The 19,532-nt window shown below is 43.5% G+C and overlaps 1 pseudogene; it reads right to left on the bottom strand.

Annotated features, from left to right (window-relative positions):
* Window positions 1-2,912: 2,912 nt before the first annotated feature.
* Window positions 2,913-3,730, bottom strand: LOC115332531 (annotated as a pseudogene).
* Window positions 3,731-19,532: the final 15,802 nt, after the last annotated feature.

Below are 19,532 nucleotides of genomic sequence, written 5' to 3'. Positions count from 1 at the left end.
GAAAAAAAAAAGAAAATACAGTTATTACTGACTCTAAGTCAGCTCTCCAATCGCTGCAGTCTCCACGTAGAAAGAGTCCAAATAGGCAATTAGTTCTACAAATTCTGAAAGTTCATGCAGATGCTAACCTTTTAGGACATTCAATTTCTTTCCAATGGATACCTAGCCACTGTGGCCTACAAGGAAATGAAATGGCTGATGCTATGGCTGCACGTGGCCATGACCACGTTCAGCAAGTTACGGCTCCATTTACAAGATCAGACATTCGTGCAGCTGTGGCACTCCTGGGGAGGTCTACTGCAGCGCGTCATTGGAAAGCGGTCGCCCACCAGAGCTCTTCCTTAAAAATAATTGACCCAAATTTAACGTTCCAAGTTCCACGCGGTCTCAAGAGGCGACGGGAGGCAGTTCTTCATAGAATGCGCCTAAAAGTGTCTTACACAAACTACTACCTTCATCTCATCGGAAAGCTCGAATCACCCAACTGTCCCCTATGCGGAACCATTGAAGACATCAAACACGTATTACTTGAATGCCCTAAGTATACTGATAATCGGCACCAGCTCTACAAAGACATTCATCAGACAACTGGATCAGCCCTCACTCTTCAACATCTTCTCGGACCATGGGATGACGAAAGCCACGCTGCGAAGTCAACGAATGCCCTTCTAAAGTTCCTGTCAGCAACAGGCCTTGACAAAAGACTCTGACCTAAGGTCGCAAAAGTTGCCCGCCTTTTTTATTTTTTTTTTATTTTCTAATTTATGTACTGCGCGTGCGTGTGAGTGTGTGTGTGGGCCTGAGATGGAACGCCTTCTTTTCATACTTATATCTTTCATTCCCTAACTCCCCTCCCCACTCAGAGTAGCCAGTCAGGAGATCAACTCCAGGCTAACATCTCTGATTTCATTTCTCTACATCAAATAAAAAAAAAAAAAATTTATGCCTATTACGATTTATCCGGTAAACTCAGTGTAAAAAAGCACAATTGCAAAACAGAAAACAAAACAAAAAAAAAAAATCGACCTTCTGCAATAAAGTTTGGTCAGGGCATAGAGTGAGTTGTCCTGAGGAGATACCGCTCCAGTTTCCGTTCAAATCACAGGATTGACAGAATAGGGCTAAGCGTTTATCCCGTCCATGTTCGTTCTGGACAACGGGTCATTCTACTTCTGGCTCACGACAAAAGTCACTTTTTCGGCTTTCAGTTTGCACCATACTATTTGTGTTTCTTATTTCAAGTTATGTTCTTGCAACAGTAAAATATATAAACCAGTAGATTTCTTAGCAAAAGGGATGGGCCGGGGGGAAGGCAGTTGCAGTTTCCATACTGCGCCCTTCTCCGCTTCACGCCGCGCTGGCTCGAGATTGAGTTGTGGGATGACATCGGAAGAAAGGAACTTTCGAGCGACTACGTCCAGGCTTTCATTAATTTTAAAACTTATTACAGCAACGCTTGTTTGCGAGTTATGGTGTCGAGCAGCTGGAAATGCCGATGGCAAAAGTGCCAGCACGTAATCCATCCACAAATTATATATAAATCGATAGACGTGCGTTGTTATAAATATTGTGCACGTTAAAATAAATGTCGAATGTTATTTACTTTTAGGTGCAATCGGAAAAAGTTATAGCACGGGAAATTACACTTTACATTTGGGAGAACTGCGTATCAAACACAAAATAAACTGCAACAAACCCCAAACTTGTGGAGGAAAAAAAAGATAAAATAAAAATAACACTTACAAAAAATGTGGCCAGGAGATTTAAATCTTACGTGTGATATATTTCGCGAATCGCAAATTCTGTTCTTTTTAAACGCCCATACTAGTTCATCTTGACTCTACCGGGCCCCCACGTTGTGGTGTGACAGACTATACATGGTTTTATCGCGGGCAGCGCCTTCTTGAATGCCGTAGTGCCATCTCTCGGGTGTTAGGCTCAACAGTCGCGCTGAAATGGGTGATGGCATTTCTTTGGGCGAAACTGATGTATTGGGTGCGATAAAGCGCTAGCAATATTTGCCGCAGGGCAGGGCTTGAGTTTTGTTAGATGAGTTCACGTTTTGAACACTCTGTGCCTGTTTTGTGCTCGTTAATATGGCTTTCACCGGTGCGGCAATGCGTGTAACAGCGGCAGCGAACGCGCCAGCGATCAAAATTGAAGTTAAGTAGTCAAGACTGTTTCATCAGTGAACAGCGAAGATATTTGCGGTTCTTCTGAGGTTTTTTGTGATTGCAGGTGCAGTACACTGTGAAAGTTGTGGTTGTTGCGTATCCACCAGAACAAGGAAACAAAGACGCGCAACATAAGCGCATTGCGGAAATGATCGTAGACAGCTTCGGCCTGTTATGCACCGGGGTTTAGATACGTAAAATATTTAAATGAGGATGCCGTGTCGATGGGTGCGTCTTTTGTCAAAAAACTGAACTCAGCAACGTCAAAATAAGCCCATTGCAAGTGTAGGTCCATCAGGGGTTCAGCATTTTGCGGCGTTCGAAGTTGATGTTGATTACCACCTACGTTGCGCACTCATATGTAAAATAACAAGCATGCAGTCGCGTTGTGACGGTTAACATAGCTTAACGGTTCTCTTCTGTTGTCTAGGAGCTCACGATTTAAGTAAACTAATGAGGAAACCTACGCTAGGTAACGAGAATGGGCCTTCAGCGGCTTAACAGCAGTTGCGATCGTAACCCAAGTTTAACGACTGTAAAGCATCGAACTCGGAACGTGCTCAAGTTATTTGTTTGTTTGTTTGTTTATTTTGAGTGCCCAAAAACAGCCAAAGCCGATACATTGGTGCACTTGTTAGTAACATTTCAGATAGCATATAAACGCAAACAAGAAAAGTATGGTCGCCTCACACACCTCTAAAGGAAAAACAGGAATTGAATAGTTGCAAAGCATGAACATTATTTCAATACATGAAGCAAGCACTTCCTAAAATGAGGTTGGTTAGGGTTGAAAATGTCAATGCCATCTGATTCCAGATGATTGAAGTAGTTTTGCAGTCGGCCCGAGGGTGACGTGAAATCGCTGTAATTGACATGGAAAGTGCGACTAGAACGAACGTTTCTACCGGGTATATGATAGTTAATAGATGTGACCAGAGAGCTAATATCGTGATTAGAATGTATGCATTTGCACAAGAATAAGAGGTCGCGCGAGCACCGTCTTGATGCAAGGTTAGTGATTTGCAATTATCTAAGCACTTCGTTGTAATCATATTGATCGTGTGATGGGGATCTAAAATGATAAGTTCTGGCAAATATTTTCTGTACGCGTTCCTCATTATTGGAAGCTGTAGCACTAAGGCTGTTCCACATCACAGTGCAGAAGTCATGTTTTGGAAGAACTATGTTTCGGTAAAGTACGTAGAAAAGGTGAACACTTGAAAACACTTACTAAATCCTGAAATTGCACCGAGAAGACGAAAACGAGAGCTCACAACGTATGTCGCGTGCGAGTTAAAGTTGAGTTTGGAGTCTAGCATCACTCCCAGATCTTTCACAATCGTAACTCGAGTAACCGACGAATTTTCTAAGTAGTACAGAAAGTGAGTCGGATTAGTCTTACGCGTGAAAGATATTACATTTATTTTTCCAATGTTAAGATCAAGCCCGTTATCTTTACACCATAGACAGATGGCGTTGATATCTTCCTGCAGTAGAGGAAAATCATTTAATGACGAAATATTTTGATAGATCTTGAACGAGTGTGCTCGCAACATGAAATGTTGCGAGCACACTCGATAATTTAGCATGGCGTAAAGTTTTTTTTGTTTTTTTGTTTTGTTTATTAAAGCAGCCCAGTGCCGCCGGAGGTCCTGGTCATATGGGAAGCGACGAAACTTGAAAACATTGCAGCCGCTCTCACCTAGCCGAATTCTGTGCGAGGTACAGAAGTCCCCCGATGTCAGTTTACCCATTCGCTGGTTATTCGCGCAAGCTAGAAACGAGCAATAGTACCCTGATGACCGGAAGGGGGTTGGGAATAAATTCAGTGACTTTAAATAAATCCAGGGAAGCAAAACGGAGAGCAAACCGCGGGCGAAACAAGCGACCTTCGGACATCGCATGCATCTAAGGCCGCAAATCTGCGGGCTCCACTCACCTCGCGCAGAGTTCCTATTAGCGGCGAGATGTTTCGGTGGCGCCCTCCTACGGCTCCCCCTTGTGACGTCATTACCTTGGGAACAACACGTTCGATGGTGTTTGTAAATAGCATGGTGGAAGCCTGAAATCATTGCGCTCTCAAAGGAACACTGCCAACACCGTCGAAATTAAAGTTCTTTCATTCCTCTTATTTCCGTTGATTGTATACCCTTTCCGACGTCATATTCAGCTTTTGGGCCAATCGTGGAAGGCCGCCCACAGCGACGCTTTCGGTCGCGCACGTCGCCAATAGAGAGTATTCACTGGCGGCCATAGCTGTGTGCGCGACTGCTGAGCGCGTGCTGATGGCGAGCTTCCACAGTTCTTTTGATACGTGCACTGCGCACCATCAAGAGTGCCGGTATTAGCAGCCTATTGATGTAAGCTCGTTCTGAGGATGCGCTCTAAACAGCACTGACTCACTGAATACTCCCTATAGCCTCGCACAGTTCAGCTAGGAAGAAGGAGGACCGGTAGCCCTCTCCCGATCTCCCTCGCCCTTTCTCAGTGAAACAGGGTATAATTGAGACAAGGAACAGGTAAAACCATGGAAAGCTCAAAGCCGTAATCACACTGCTTATACATCATACAAAAGACAGTCTACATGCCTATTCGAACACGAGTCACCGCGAGATCCCTTCTTCGAATGTCGCATGACAATGAGTTCAAAGATAAACTTTGTACGTGGTATTCGAACATTCCGGTGACTCGTTTATGCAGACTGTCTTTTGTATCATATGTATGAGCACTGTGATCCCGGCTTTAGAAATTAAAAGGGCCACGAAATGAATTTCGGGTTCAGATAAATTATTTTAGCATTTGATTGTACTAATCGCACATCCCATAGTGGGCCAAAAGAAAGATAGTCGAAAGTCGAGATCCTGCTTTTCGCTACGAAAATTTTAGAATATAGCGCATTATTTCGTTTCCTTTTGAAAATATTGCTCACTATTTCGTACCTTCTCTCCTTCAAAAGCTCCCCGCCTTTTCACTGTGATACATCCGCGGTACCCAAGGCCCCAAAGCACGTCAGCCGGCCCCAGCTAACGTATTGGACACGAGCACTGCGTCACCTATGCACTCGTCAATGATCAATCCGTCGACGAACATGTGGATTCGCTTCACGTTCGTGGCCAATGAGTGCCGTGTTGGAATTTATGGTCCTTGCGTATGCAAGTTCCATGGTGAACTTAAGAAGCACGGTTGAAGCTTATGCACCACAAGCACGTCACGACCATGTGATTTCTCATTTCGCTTTCGAGTTAGAAAACATGACTTTTTAAAGAATGAAAGGCTTTTTATCCCACAATTTAGTCGTCTGTCGGTCCGCGAATTTTTTGCTAAATTTACTGGGGAAAGTAGTGTCACGTTACGCATACAACCCGAGGAAATTGACGGCACGTGCTCAAGCTATACGCCAACTCAGTTTCCCTGCTAAATTTAACGGGAAAAAATCACGTCCTGCGGCCTAAACATCACTTTCTCCGCTACATTTAGCGGGATATTGACGTCACGTGATCTATACATAAATTGAGCTACCCGCTAAATTTAGCGGAAAAATTCATGTCGTGTAACGACGTCACGTGACCTCACGTCACGTGACCTTCCCAACCATTCAGTTTGCTCGCAAAAGTTAGCAGGAAAATACATGTCACGTGACACCAATTCCGTACAATGTCTGTCATGCATTAGAGGATTTTAATGGTTAAGGTCGCTGGCCAATTTTCATTTAGGAAAAATTGGGTTGTGTGTATGTTTATACAGCCTAGAACTTGGTCTGCCTCACAGGGGCGACGAGTCTCCCAGCTGTAGATGAGAAATTTAGCCAGTGCGGTACAACCACTAGCCTGGGGTCTTTAACGTGCACCACGCAGTAGTGATACACGACCGCACGCCGGTACGATGCTCATCGAGATCGAAACGGGCAGGGGTGGGGCTCGAACCCAGGATCCCCGGGTTTTCATTTAGGAGAGAGCATTAAAAGTGTTGTTGGATCCTTCCGCCTACAGGCTCCTTTTATTTTTTTTTCTAAAGGAAGCACGTGTTTTTTCCGTCCAGACCACGGTCCAGACGCAAGGCGAAGCACGTGACCGCATGTGGACTGAGGTAGCGTGCGAGAGACCACTTTGTTAATTTCCACTTAGCACCAGAAAACATTGACTAAACGCTGGTGGTCACGCGTGGCTTCAGGCGTTCACAACGGCCCTTGATCTACTGCGTAATACCTTCATCTAATGAGTCTTCGGACGCACTTCAGTACCGCTCGTTTTCTGGTTGAACTTCAAGGTGCTGGAGCTGTGTGGAATCTCAGTTCAACTGCAACAGCGAGAGAATGACGTGGTAAGTTTGACTTGAGCTAATATTAAAATATTAGATTCAAGTTTTTGCAACGAAGGACATCGTTTAGTCGGTGCCTCCAATCTCCCTAGAACGCCAGCCATTCTCTTCCTCTATATTCCTAATAAATATCCTTTTCCAACATATATCATAAATATTTTTTTCCTAGCACTCCTGATCAAGGCCCTCGGATTACAAGCTTTTATAATGAAGCGTGCATGAATCAATTTTGGAATGCTTATTATCTGATTGTTAATCCCATTCAACCACCGTAAATTTCTGTTCTTCAAATTAAGGTATTAAGAAAGGGATAAATATGCGCGAGAAGAGGTCAATGGTGATGTAATCACGCTATAAAAGACAAAAAAAAAAAAAAGCACTTCTACATCTAAATGCCGGGTTTGGCATAATTTCTTCGCAGTTCTTGCTTTGTGGCCCATTTTTCGGCGTTTTATCGACTCCTCCTTCTAGATTCTTATTGGTTGCAGGGTAATAACGAAGATCTGTAAACTCAACACACCCTGCGTTTTTTAAGCAGAAGCTCCTGCATGTCATTTACGCCGCGATACAACCAGAAGTCAAGTCTTGGTAACCGTTTGGCCAAATTAACCATTGACAAGGACACACAATACGGCGACTCAAAAAATGTGCAACCTCATTTGAAAAAACATAAAACAAAACAAGTATCTACATTTCTATTGCATGACCGTTAAAACATTATACAGTTCAGACTTCTTATTAGACTAACTGATTGAATAAAACTTGCGATCGGCAAACCAAGCGCATACTAATGTCGTCTCGTTTCGAACCTTCTAACACCAACTGGAACGGTGTAAAAGCACGCACACATAGATTAAGTGGGCACTTCGTTTATTTCCTCGACTGCTGGATAAGGTTCACTAGTTTCTTGAAGTCGTCAGACGTGGCTTCGGTTCGTAACGCTCGGCAACTCCGGAATAATGAAGACGCCGTTCGCGTGTTCGGGCACACAAAGAGCAGAAGGTTTCGGGAGGGGGGAGAGGGAGAGGAACTCTGGGATTCCATTGTCCGCCACTTGATCCACTGACACGCCAAAGTGCCGGCCTCCGGTCCCTCGAAACACGAGCCTGCAATTTGTGTGTGTGATTTTCTCATTTTGTCCTTTAAAAAGAAATGAAGAGGTAAGCACTGACGTCAGCAGCCACGTTTTCCTTTATGTTGGAGAGAACAGGAGGAGGCGACTGACAGGATGTCATCAAGGGCAGCAATAAAATAACGTAGTGAGTCAGAGTAAGATATCGCGTGTTTCTTATATGAGTCAATGAAAGAGAATAAACGCTTGCACAGGACGTTATCTTGATGAATCATAGTTGCTAAAATAAATATATATTTTTTTTAATTGGAGCTTCTTGTCCCCTCCTTGTTGATCGACGCTTGATGGTCACATGTGTCGCATGGATGTTCGTAAGTCGTTTAGAAGTTATTTTATTTCCACCAAGAAGGGGGCGAGGCAGGTAGAAGAAAAAGCTGCGATTGCTGATTGGCGAGGCCGCTGCCTCCGATTACAGTTCAACGTTGACACAGGACATAGTTGAAATTAAAGTTGAAAATTCGATCGAATAATCAAAGACAATGTACAAGATTAGATTCGTTTGGAACAATAATAAACATAACTAATAAAAAATCTATCATTTTTACTTCCCCTTCCAACATTCACTTTTTTTTTATTAAAAAGCAATATTATCAGCCACCAAAACGTCTCTGGTCTTTTGTTTCAATTTTTAATGGAGGAGGAATTTTAGTACCTATAAAACTTTACATTAATAAAGACAACAACTTTGTAATCGAATTGCTGTTTGCCGTAGCTGGTTCCCATTGTTTTGTCTTCCGGGTGTTCGTTCTCAATGTTCGATCTGAACCTAGGACTCGTTGGGTAAAGGTGCAGATTCTCCTTGTGTATCAGTTGGAGCAATTTAAAGTGACATAATTTGTTCGCCTTTATTGTAGTGCATTTTTCGAAGAATGGGTCTGCGTGTGAGTTTCGCGGGTTCCTCTTAAAATAATCAGACAAGCGAAGTATCCTTTTCTGGAGGTCTATTATTTTGTTGTAGTTCATCTTGGTTGTTGCACAGTACTGTATGGCACCCTTGAATAGCATGAAGAATATTAGAGAATTTTTTAACCGACCTTTGAGTAGTTTACAAATTCTATACATAAATCATATTGCCTTTGGTAAATTAGAGCAGAGTTTGTGTATATCCTTCGAACAGTTAAGCTCTTCATTAACCCAAATTCCTAAAAAATATTTGCTCCTTGACCAGTTTAAAGTCAATACATCACGTTTAAGGCATAAGGAGTGTATGTCATGCTTGTTAATTGAACGAAAGGTCGTATTTTTAATAATTTTGGCATTGAGCTGTAGTTTGCAGTGCTTAAACCAGCTAGATAGTCGAACCAGGTGTATATTTAGACTATGATTTATGGAACGCGTTACTATCATCCACGTTCATGATTAACTTTGGGGTATCTTGTTTGGTTGTCACATCATTCACAAAATCTAGAAATAATAAATGACCAAAATGTATCCCTGGGGTATTCCGTGTCTTATATTTAAAATATCAAAAGTTACGTTATTCACATACACACATTACTACCGAGCTTTTAAATAACATTAATAAGCTTTAATGAAACGCCGCGTACCTATTACGAAGTTTAATAGATAAAATATTCCGCTGTATCGTATACAGTAAAGAATGTTTGTAATATAACAGAAAATGTGCGTCAAAGTTTCGTCAAAATACGAAAACGTATTTCTTAGATTAAAATGCAGACCCGCTTATCGGTTAAATAACAGGGCTTATGCTATCCGTCAAGAGCCCAAGTTTTGGGTACATAAAGAGTCTAAAGGTACTTGTATTATCGGTTAAGAAAAGTTTAATTACGCAAAAATATCGTAGTTTTCACTTGAATAAATATTACAAAACGTCCCGTCATCTGTAAAAAAATGAAAGATGTTTATAAGTTTCTGTAATGCGAAACTAGAGCGCAGCTCTTGCGGAGGAGGAGGAGGGGGAGGGGAAGGATATGCCCCTCCGCCTCCTCCTTCGCTCCTTCACCTCATTTCCTCCGACTCTCCTCCTGCCGCTGAATTTGTTTATGTGTGACGTGACACGAAGGCGTGACGTCATTTTCCTCGCTAAATTCAGAAGGGAAACTGGATTGGGGTTGAGATGCACGTCATGTCAATTTCCCCGCTAAATTTAGCGAAGAAACTTAACTCGCTAAATTTAGCAGGAAAATTTACCTGTTAATTTAAGCGGGAAAAGTAACCCTCTAAATTTTTCAGGGAATGTTTCCGCAAAATTTAGCGGGAAAATGTTTTTACCAAATTTAGCAGGAAAACTGGGACGTTCCATTATGCAACGAGCGCGGTTACGCCGACAGCGACGCCGACGCCGACGGTGACGCCGCTCAACCCGGAAACGGGCGCATGAGAGCTGCGCTCTAAGACAGAGCATTCCCACGTTCCAAGCATTTTTGGTGAAGGAACAGGATAAACTAACGCAGATACCCGTAAAAAAAAAAAAAGAGAACTTTTTCCATTTCAGCAATGCGGATGATCATTAAATTAGTAAACGAATCCATGGTTAAAAGAAATTTTTTTAGGAAGGAATGTTTGTCTTAAATACGAAGTTATAGGCTTAGGGTTCCGTGTTTTTTTTTTTTTTTTGATAAATCTGAAAAAAGAAAAAAAAACTCCGAAAAAACCCTTCGGTAAAATTTCGGTCAATTCGGATTTATCCGATAAACTCCAACTCTTGGTGTGCCGACCCCCCCCCCCCCCCCACACACACACACACACAGGCACACGTACACACACACACAAATATTTTACAATAAATGGTTTGATCAGCGCGTTGAGTCTATGGTCCTCGGAAAATGCCACCAAATTTTGTTTCAAATTTTGGTCAGGACAAGAGGTCATTGTACTTTTGGGTCACGACAGTAGTCACTGTTTATATTTCCAGTTGGGGTCATACTATTTGTGCTTTAGAGGAAGGAGGGATTGTGTTTTTGCAACAGTCAAAGCTATGAACCATAGAGATTGCATAAAGCGGGGAAAAGGGTCAGTTGAAACTTCTCTATATTACATCCTTTACCACTCTACCTCGCGCGGCCTAGCGGTAGGTTGATGGAAGGGTATAAAATGAATACAAGCTTCCCAGCGACTACCTCCAAGAATTAATTGATTTCAAGGTATCAACATTTATCGAAGCAACACTTGTGGGCAACTTTTGTCGTAGGACAAATTAGTATTGCCAGTAGTAATGGTGCCAACGCCAAATGCAGCTGAAGAAAATATTAATTGATACAATCGCGTTTTTTATTGTCCCGTATACGTTTACACCCGGATATTATTTGTTCGTCTTCAGTAAGAAACCCTGCTAAAACTTCGAATTTCGGAGAATAGGGAATTAAACCAAATTAAACTCCGATAAACTCAGAATTTCCGGCAAAAAAGAAAATCCGAAAAACACCCTCCGAATTTGGCGAAACATAAACTCCGAAAACACGGAACCCTAAGTATAGTGCATAAAAATTGAACGGCCCTGTGTTAATCTACAGTACAGTCAGAGCGAGAGATGGGACACCTCACGGCGAAGTCGTTGGCCATCGGCATCGCGTTCACGCACCGTGGGGCAACGTTGCCGTGGGGTTCGAACGCTTTCTTTTTCGTTCCGGAACCCACGAACGCGCCTCTACGGGCACGAGCTCTTGGCATTCACAGTGTAACGACGGCATTTCGTTATCGGCTATTTCTCTGTATTTTTTTATTTTCCAGAGAGCGCGTGCAGTTGGCATATTTTTTATAAAAAAAGTTATGGCGGGTACATGAATGCCATCTTTACTCTGTGTCTTTTGGAGCACGGAGTACGTTACATGGAAGAATAATCCTCGGGGTAATTGAATCTTTAACTAAAATATAAAAATTTGAATTGGGGAGGATATCGAACAGTCACGCCTTCAGCTGTGGGGACAACAAACCGTATTTTGTTGCTTCTTTTTGATCCGAGAAACCAATGGGCAATTCGAAGGCCCCTTTTCATGCAACTAAAGCACTGGTCAGAGCAAAGACCCCGTGCCCGGATATCGTGCTAGGCGAGGTTCAATTTCTTTGTTATGCCGTAATAGTAAACATCGTGCTGTGGGACTCTAGAGTTATAAACGCTAGGTTCAGGTAGCGCTAGTGGGTTGTTGCATTTTGAAGCAGGCAGCAACCAGTCTAAATTTAACTTCTGGTAATGCATTCCTATGGGAAAGCGCAAATGCGTTTTCTCTTCGCGCTCGATTATAAGAGCAAATGGTGCTTAGTGTTGTGACAGAATAAAATATCTGGAACGTTTTATAAACGAATAAACAAATTTTATTCGCTATATAAACGAATAAAATGTTTGGAACGATGTACAAAAATATGTGTAAGTTAGAATGTTTTTCTATAGAATTCATGGCGTCGAACACTGTGCTTAAATAGCTCGATACAGACGTATAATACGTGCTCACGTTGCAAACTGCTATTATAGGCCACGTATTTACGCATATAGACAATGCTATGAAGCACACAGAGTGCTTCCAGCTCGACAAAGCACCAAAATGATGCTAATATATGTCGAATCAAATAATCAAAACAGACGATAAGAACGGAGCATAGAGTCATGGAAGGAAGAGCACGTACTGGGTTAGTAACAAACTGTGCTTCAATAATTAAAATATTTACAGCTTGAATAAACCCTACGCACTTTTTAATTGTTCTTTTTGTTTGAATTGATAGCATGTAATGACTTATCATACCGCACATGCAACGTAGACGTGGTCCTCAATTTTTGCTAAATTAAACATCGCTCAGTAATAAAAAAACACTCACTAAATAAATTACATTTCTATAATGTAAATAAAGATACATAGTACCCGTTACGAGTAAAGAAAATACGCTGGTTTCTATTATTCCATGGCGAAGAGACGATATCACGTACGTTTTCAATAGAAATACACAGAAAGACTGGAAAAGTAGACTGGCTGCTGCTTGTTTCATTTTGCCATCGGAAGTCCCGTAGACTCTAGCGCCAGCTGGGCCTCTAGCGTTTATTGTAATTACTGCAAGGTGGGTACAGCAAGCTCAATAAAGCGCACCCTATAGTTTGATCTGCTGCCCAATAGCTTCCAATAGGAAGCAGCTTCTATACTGCATTTCGAACATAATCCATCAAACCAATATTATAACTTAATGAATTTTAGTTACTTAATTTACCGTGGCTTGTCGGATTTCCCTGGATTAAGAGAAAATTATATGTATATATATATATATATATATATATATATATACAGGGTGTTTTTTTTATTCTTACACATTTCTTTAAAAAAACGTGAAAGCTACATTAATGTGCTTTGTGCAGGTGTGTTGTACGGCCAGGCGGACATTATGTGGGTGGCTAATCTTTGCGATAGGTCGGCTAATTATTTAAAATTCGTTAATTAACTTTTTAATTAGTGGAAATAGACATATGTTTCAATTAGAAACTTGTAGAGCATCATCGAAAACCACTAGATCAACTATTTTTGGAAGGATATAACGCCGAGAAAGCATTTTACAGCGTTCTGTAAAAACACTCCATTTGGACGGGTTTGTAGATTTCGGTTTCTTATCGGAGCGCATCAACCGCGCCTGCGGTCCTGCTCCCCAGTGGCTGAGACGCGCAACACACGTGCGCCGTAGTTCCCTCCATTCTATGAGGGAGGCGAGGGGGTGGCTTCGCGCCGCGACCACCGGGGAGCAGGATCGCGGGGGTGTAGATGCGCTCCTGATAAGAAACCGAAATCTAAAAACGCGTACAAATAGAGCGTTTTACAGAACGCCGTAAATTGCTGCCCTGACGTTATATCCTGCTAAAAATAGTTGATTTAGGGGTTTTCGATGATGCTCAGCAAGTTTCTACTTGAAACCATATGTTTATTTTCAGTAATTAAAAAGTTAATTAACGAATTTTCATTAATTAGCCGACTTATCGCAGAGATTAGCCACCCAAATAATGTCCGCCTGGCCGTATAACCCACCTGCACAAACCACATTAGTGTACTTTCACGGTTTTTTTTAAACAAATGTGTAAGAATAAAAAAAAAGCACCCTGTATATATATATATATATATAATGGGATTGAGTGAAGATTGACAAGTGCAGCCGTAGTAATATTGAGAACGAAGAGGGGAGAAGGTGATTATTGAATTTATTGCATTAAAGTTAGGGAAAGGGAAAGGGAAAGAGAGCTAGCGAAAAATTGGGCCAGGAGCGGGGATTGAACCCGCAACCTTCGCCTGACCGGGGCGACGCCTTAACCGATTAGAACATTCTGGCCACTGGTTTCGGCGGACTCAATTTCTGACCAGCTCTCTGTGTACTGTTTAGTTTCGAATTCGCTTAACTGGGTAGACGACAACCGTTGCTGATTTAAGGCCCGCGCTATTTCCGACATGCGGCAGTGACGTGGCACGTCATCTCAGCTTGCAAATGTCGGAAAGGGCCCGTCTTCCAGGATATCTAGGGAACCACTCCTCCCCATAGGGACAGGCTGCACCGTATATATAATGGGATTGAGTGAAGATTGACAAGTGCAGCCGTAGTAATATTGAGAACGAAGAGGGGAGAAGGTGATTATTGAATTTATTGCATTAAAGTTAGGGAAAGGGAAAGGGAAAGAGAGCTAGCGAAAAATTGGGCCAGGAGCGGGGATTGAACCCGCAACCTTCGCCTGACCGGGGCGACGCCTTAACCGATTAGACCATCCTGGCCACTGGTTTCGGCGGACTCAATTTCTGACCAGCTCTCTGTGTACTGTTTAGTTTCGAATTCGCTTAACTGGGTAGACGACAACCGTTGCTGATTTAAGGCCCGCGCTATTTCCGACATGCGGCAGTGACGTGGCACGTCATCTCAGCTTGCAAATGTCGGAAAGGGCCCGTCTTCCAGGATATCTAGGGAACCACTCCTCCCCATAGGGACAGGCTGCACCGTATATATAATGGGATTGAGTGAAGATTGACAAGTGCAGCCGTAGTAATATTGAGAACGAAGAGGGGAGAAGGTGATTATTGAATTTATTGCATTAAAGTTAGGGAAAGGGAAAGGGAAAGAAAGCTGGTCAGAAATTGAGTCCGCCGAAACCAGCGGCCAGGATGGTCTAATCGGTTAAGGCGTCGCCCCGGTCAGGCGAAGGTTGCGGGTTCAATCCCCGCTCCTGGCCCAATTTTTTGCTAGCTCTCTTTCCCTTTCCCTTTCCCTAACTTTAATGCAATAAATTCAATAATCACCTTCTCCCCTCTTCGTTCTCAATATTACTACGGCTGCACTTGTCAATCTTCACTCAATCCCATTATATATACGGTGCAGCCTGTCCCTATGGGGAGGAGTGGTTCCCTAGATATCCTGGAAGACGGGCCCTTTCCGACATTTGCAAGCTGAGATGACGTGCCACGTCACTGCCGCATGTCGGAAATAGCGCGGGCCTTAAATCAGCAACGGTTGTCGTCTACCCAGTTAAGCGAATTCGAAACTAAACAGTACACAGAGAGCTGGTCAGAAATTGAGTCCGCCGAAACCAGTGGCCAGGATGGTCTAATCGGTTAAGGCGTCGCGCCGGTCAGGCGAAGGTTGCGGGTTCAATCCCCGCTCCTGGCCCAATTTTTCGCTAGCTCTCTTTCCCTTTCTCTTTCCCTAACTTTAATGCAATAATTTCAATAATCACCTTCTCCCCTCTTCGTTCTCAATATATATATATATTGCTCAATCTAGATCAAGATTGAGTAGAATATTTTGTTAGCCCCTACGCATTTATGCCCCAAACATCGTAACAACCGGCCGAATCGAATTAAAAAAAAATTGCACTGCAATATATACACTCCGTGGGACGCGACCGGTGCGCCGCGGCGCGGCCGTTACCGAAGGTAGGCAGTGAGGACCCCAGCGAAACGAAACCATGCACGCCGCGTACATTGGTACGCATTGAAGTCGGAGCGGTCCTTGTGCACTGGGTTGATCAACTGCTGCGTCGTCAAGTGCTACAATAGTTACGCGTTGTGCCTCGTGGGGACACGCGAAAAGGCGTCGCAGGCTGCTTAACGCGTCTCATTGTCGAACGCCATCTCCTCCGCTAGTGGCGCTACGCGCGTTTTTCAAAGTTCCCCCTATAGTTCCCGCGCGTAGCGTATGCCGATCGGGTCAGCGTGGCATTTGTAGAGGATTTCTGCGTGATTGGTTTCACTGTTGTGTTGCCGTTTTTTCTTTTTGTGTTCTCCTTGTATATGCGAGTGCATTGTCTTTTCTTTAAAGTTTGAATGGCGAGTTAAATACTATCGGCGCAGTTCGCTGGAATTAATAACTCTAAAACGTTTCTTAAAACCCCCCAAAAAACTTTTTTTTTTTTTTTTTTACAATTTCTAGAACAAAAATTAGCTTTTTTACAAAACAAAAAGAACTATCACATTTCTATGTACAGAATCTGTTTTTTCTACTCGGCTGGAAAGCAGAAAGTCGGTCATTTGAAACAAAATACAAAAAGCAAAACTATGAAATTACTGAAGCAGACAAGCAGACTAAAACAAATAATTTGTGGCAAGAGGGCTGCCAAGCTTCGAATGCCTTCCTAAAGTCTAAAAATAAACCTCGTGTGTAAGATGTATCATCAATGTTCTGAATTCCTTTATTTTTTACGTGGAGTAGGGCTTGATAAACGGGAAAGTAAGTTTGCCTTGAAAAGGTATCCCGCCTGTCCACTCTGGTAGGGCAGTTCACTGTGTGTTGCAATAGCTATTTCAAGATATTATCGTTATAGTTGCTCGTAGCATAGTTAGCGTCAAAGGATTACTTTGTAAATACCTTTTTTTCTTTTTTTCTTTTGCACTGCGCATAGTCCTTTAGATATCTGGTATCAAATGTGTGGTTTATTTTGTCGTCGTTTCAACCACAACTCAGGCCTTAGGACCGGCGATAACACTCGGAAGCAGCTCTGGCGAACATGACGAGGCGATTTCGCGCAAAGAGGCACGCATGATTGACCTAACCCCACGGACGCGTTATGGACCCCATAGACCCCTTTCGAAATACTGCCCTTGGCAGGGGCGAAATTCCTGCACGATGGCGGACTAAACCCTCAACGTCACGGCACAGTGGAAAAAACACACCCACATAAAAAGGTGATGCGCGCGCAGTGACATTGCACTTTCGACGCTGTTTGAGTGACTCGTCGGCTCGTAGTGTTGGCCGTGCTCCGACGTTCGCTATCTTATGGAATGAATAGCACGTTCCTCGATGCAGTTGTTCCGCAATTGTACAGGGGCTCCGACATTCTAATATTCGGCACGCGATTTCGAAAGGAGTCTATACTTCCTCTCAGCCTACGATGGGCCAAAGGCAAAAAAATTACACCATCTTCCCCAGGGGAACCATGGGGTGATGCGGAGCATCGCGGATCGTTATTAACGGTGTTATTAACAGTGTTAGTAACGTTGTTGAACTTCACGGTCCCGAACCTCAGGTTCTGCTACTCGACGTTCACGAACCAACGCGGCTTCCCGTTCTCGAAGGTCGGGTTCCGCCGCTCGCTTCGTACGTTTACGTTGAACTTCACGGTCCCGAACCTCAGGTTCTGCTGGTCGACGTTCTCTAACCGCCGCTGCTTCACGTTGTCGTAGTTCAGCATCCGCCGCTCGACGTTGACGAATGGACGCCGCTTCTTGTTGCGGTAGTTCAGGGTCTGCCGCTCGCTTCAAGCGTTTGCGCTGAGCGTCGCGTGCCCTTCGCTGCGCAGCTTTGTCTTCAGTGGACGTAGCGTCGCTGTTAGTTTGTGGGGTGGTGCTGACGCTTGCTTGCGCCAACCCACTAACTGACGGGACTGTTGCTTCCATCACACTTCATCGGAAGAACGGAGTGAAGTGGAGTCAACAGCGGGTGAACTGAACGCGCGCAGCGCGCGCCGCGCTACCGCTGCTTATATTCACACTTGAAGGAGAGGAGACTAGAGGAGGAGAGTCGCGCATGCGCGCGCGGTGTGAGTAGAAGCGAACGCACGCAAAGTACACGCAGCTGGTAGAGAGAGAGAGAGCGGAGAGAGTAACGCGCAGCTGTTGGAGAGAGGACAGGAGGAGAGTTGCACATGCGTAGTGTGAGTGCGGACTACGACGCCGCGGGACATAGACCCGAGCAAGAGATGCTCCGCATCTAAAAGCTACGGACCGCCACATCCGATCACGAGCCACTCAGAAATTGTGCGTGTGGTATTTCGCTTCGATGCACGTATCGGTGCCCGCGTTTCGGATCACTGATGAGTGGACGGGTGGACAGTGGTTCAAATCGAAGAGCACTGAATGACTCAACAATTTTACATCGCAAAGAAAGTCACGACATATATGCTCTTTGCAGCATCGAAGCTATAGAAATGATGCAGCGCTCTTGGACTCGAGCATTATTCGCCCACCCCAAACCAATATTAAGCATGTCATAGTACAGCGTGAAACGTGATTGGACCTGGAGGCCCTGGCTTTGGCCTTTAGTCCATCGTAGGGTGAGAGAAAGTATATAGTCTAACAATTTGTGTCTGCACATCCAAGAAACAGTTCCAGTCGGCAAACAAAGAAGGCAGCGAGAAAACGCCCAAAAGGAACAGTTCAGGATAGTTCGGTAAACGTTGCGAATTTCAAATAGCACTATACGAACGATGGCTCTGCCGTTCTGCGCTTTTTTTCTTGTGCGGGTGATTGGTTTATCCGGCGAAAGAAAAGGCACAGAAGATGGCGAGTGCCGTGATGATGCACTTTTGGCCCATTTTGATCGGCTCCCTTGAATCGTAGCGTTAGCTGTGGTCGGAAGATGTGAATCGAAGCATTTGCGCAGCGGATGTTAATCTGCTTCTTTTGCAGGGGTTATGGTGACCTCAGAACGCGGAGCTCTGATTGACTCCGATTGAAGGATAGTGGGTAGGCCTCAAGCCAGCTTGCTTTGAGGTGTACACAAATCAGAGCCAATTGGAGCTCGGCGTTCTGACGTCACCACCACCCTTGCAAAAGAAGCAGACGAACTTGCGCTCCTTAGGGCTCGCGGCGTCATTTCCATGTATTTTTTTTTATTGCGATTTTATTAGGTCTTACGAAGGCGCGAGGTAATTATTTGTTTTTGGTTCGAACTTGAAGCGCAGTGGGGATTTTGGCATTCAGAGTTCAGCCTTTCTCTGATGAGAGTCATAACGGGAAGAAAGAATGCGCTTGCCAATCAGAAATCGGCCGAATAAAGAATGTTATGTTTTACTGACTCCGGAGTTACGAACAATTAGGAACTGCTTTAAGTAGAGTGCCGATGAATTTGAGGAGTTATGAAGTAAAAATTGCGTATTTTCACAACCACTAATATGCCGAATAATCGTGCAATTGTAATGTGTTTTCTTTTTTTTCTTTTTTTTTTGCTACGGGCATTTTTGTATTGTTTAGTAGTCGAAAAGTATTGCGAGTGACATATTTAACCAACTTCAAGTGCTATATAAACCTTCAAACTAAACATTTCAACTTTTTTTTTAAATTTCCATTGAACACAAAGCGAAAGTTTTATAACATATATAAACAAATATGTTGATAAATACTCTTTAAAATTTCTAGAAAATAAACTTAAAAAAAGGCAGACTTTGGTAACAATCACCTGTGCATTAGAAATCAACTTTAGGATCGGAGGCAGTTATAGAAGGTGTACACCGATTTCCGATATCTGGAAAACGGCACCTTGATGCTTCGTGCGAAGCCCGAATGAATGATACGATAATTTTTGTATTGCCCCTTCAGCCTCTGTCACACTTCTCGTACGTCCTACAAAAGACACGGCGCTCGATGCAGAGACAATGAGAAAATTAGCGGGGGACACGCCTGAACCAATATATCGAGCATGTCTGCTTGATATTATTTGCATGCTGAAAATATATCTGCAGTCAGTTCCTTTTTTTTTTTTTTTTGTATTACCAATGTGACAGAACA

Source organism: Ixodes scapularis, unplaced genomic scaffold, assembly GCF_016920785.2.
Source record: "Ixodes scapularis isolate PalLabHiFi unplaced genomic scaffold, ASM1692078v2 PGA_scaffold0__279_contigs__length_252992795, whole genome shotgun sequence".
NCBI lineage: Eukaryota > Metazoa > Arthropoda > Arachnida > Ixodida > Ixodidae > Ixodes > Ixodes scapularis.
Note: the sequence above shows the minus strand (reverse complement) of the source record. Positions and strands in the feature narration are given on the sequence as shown.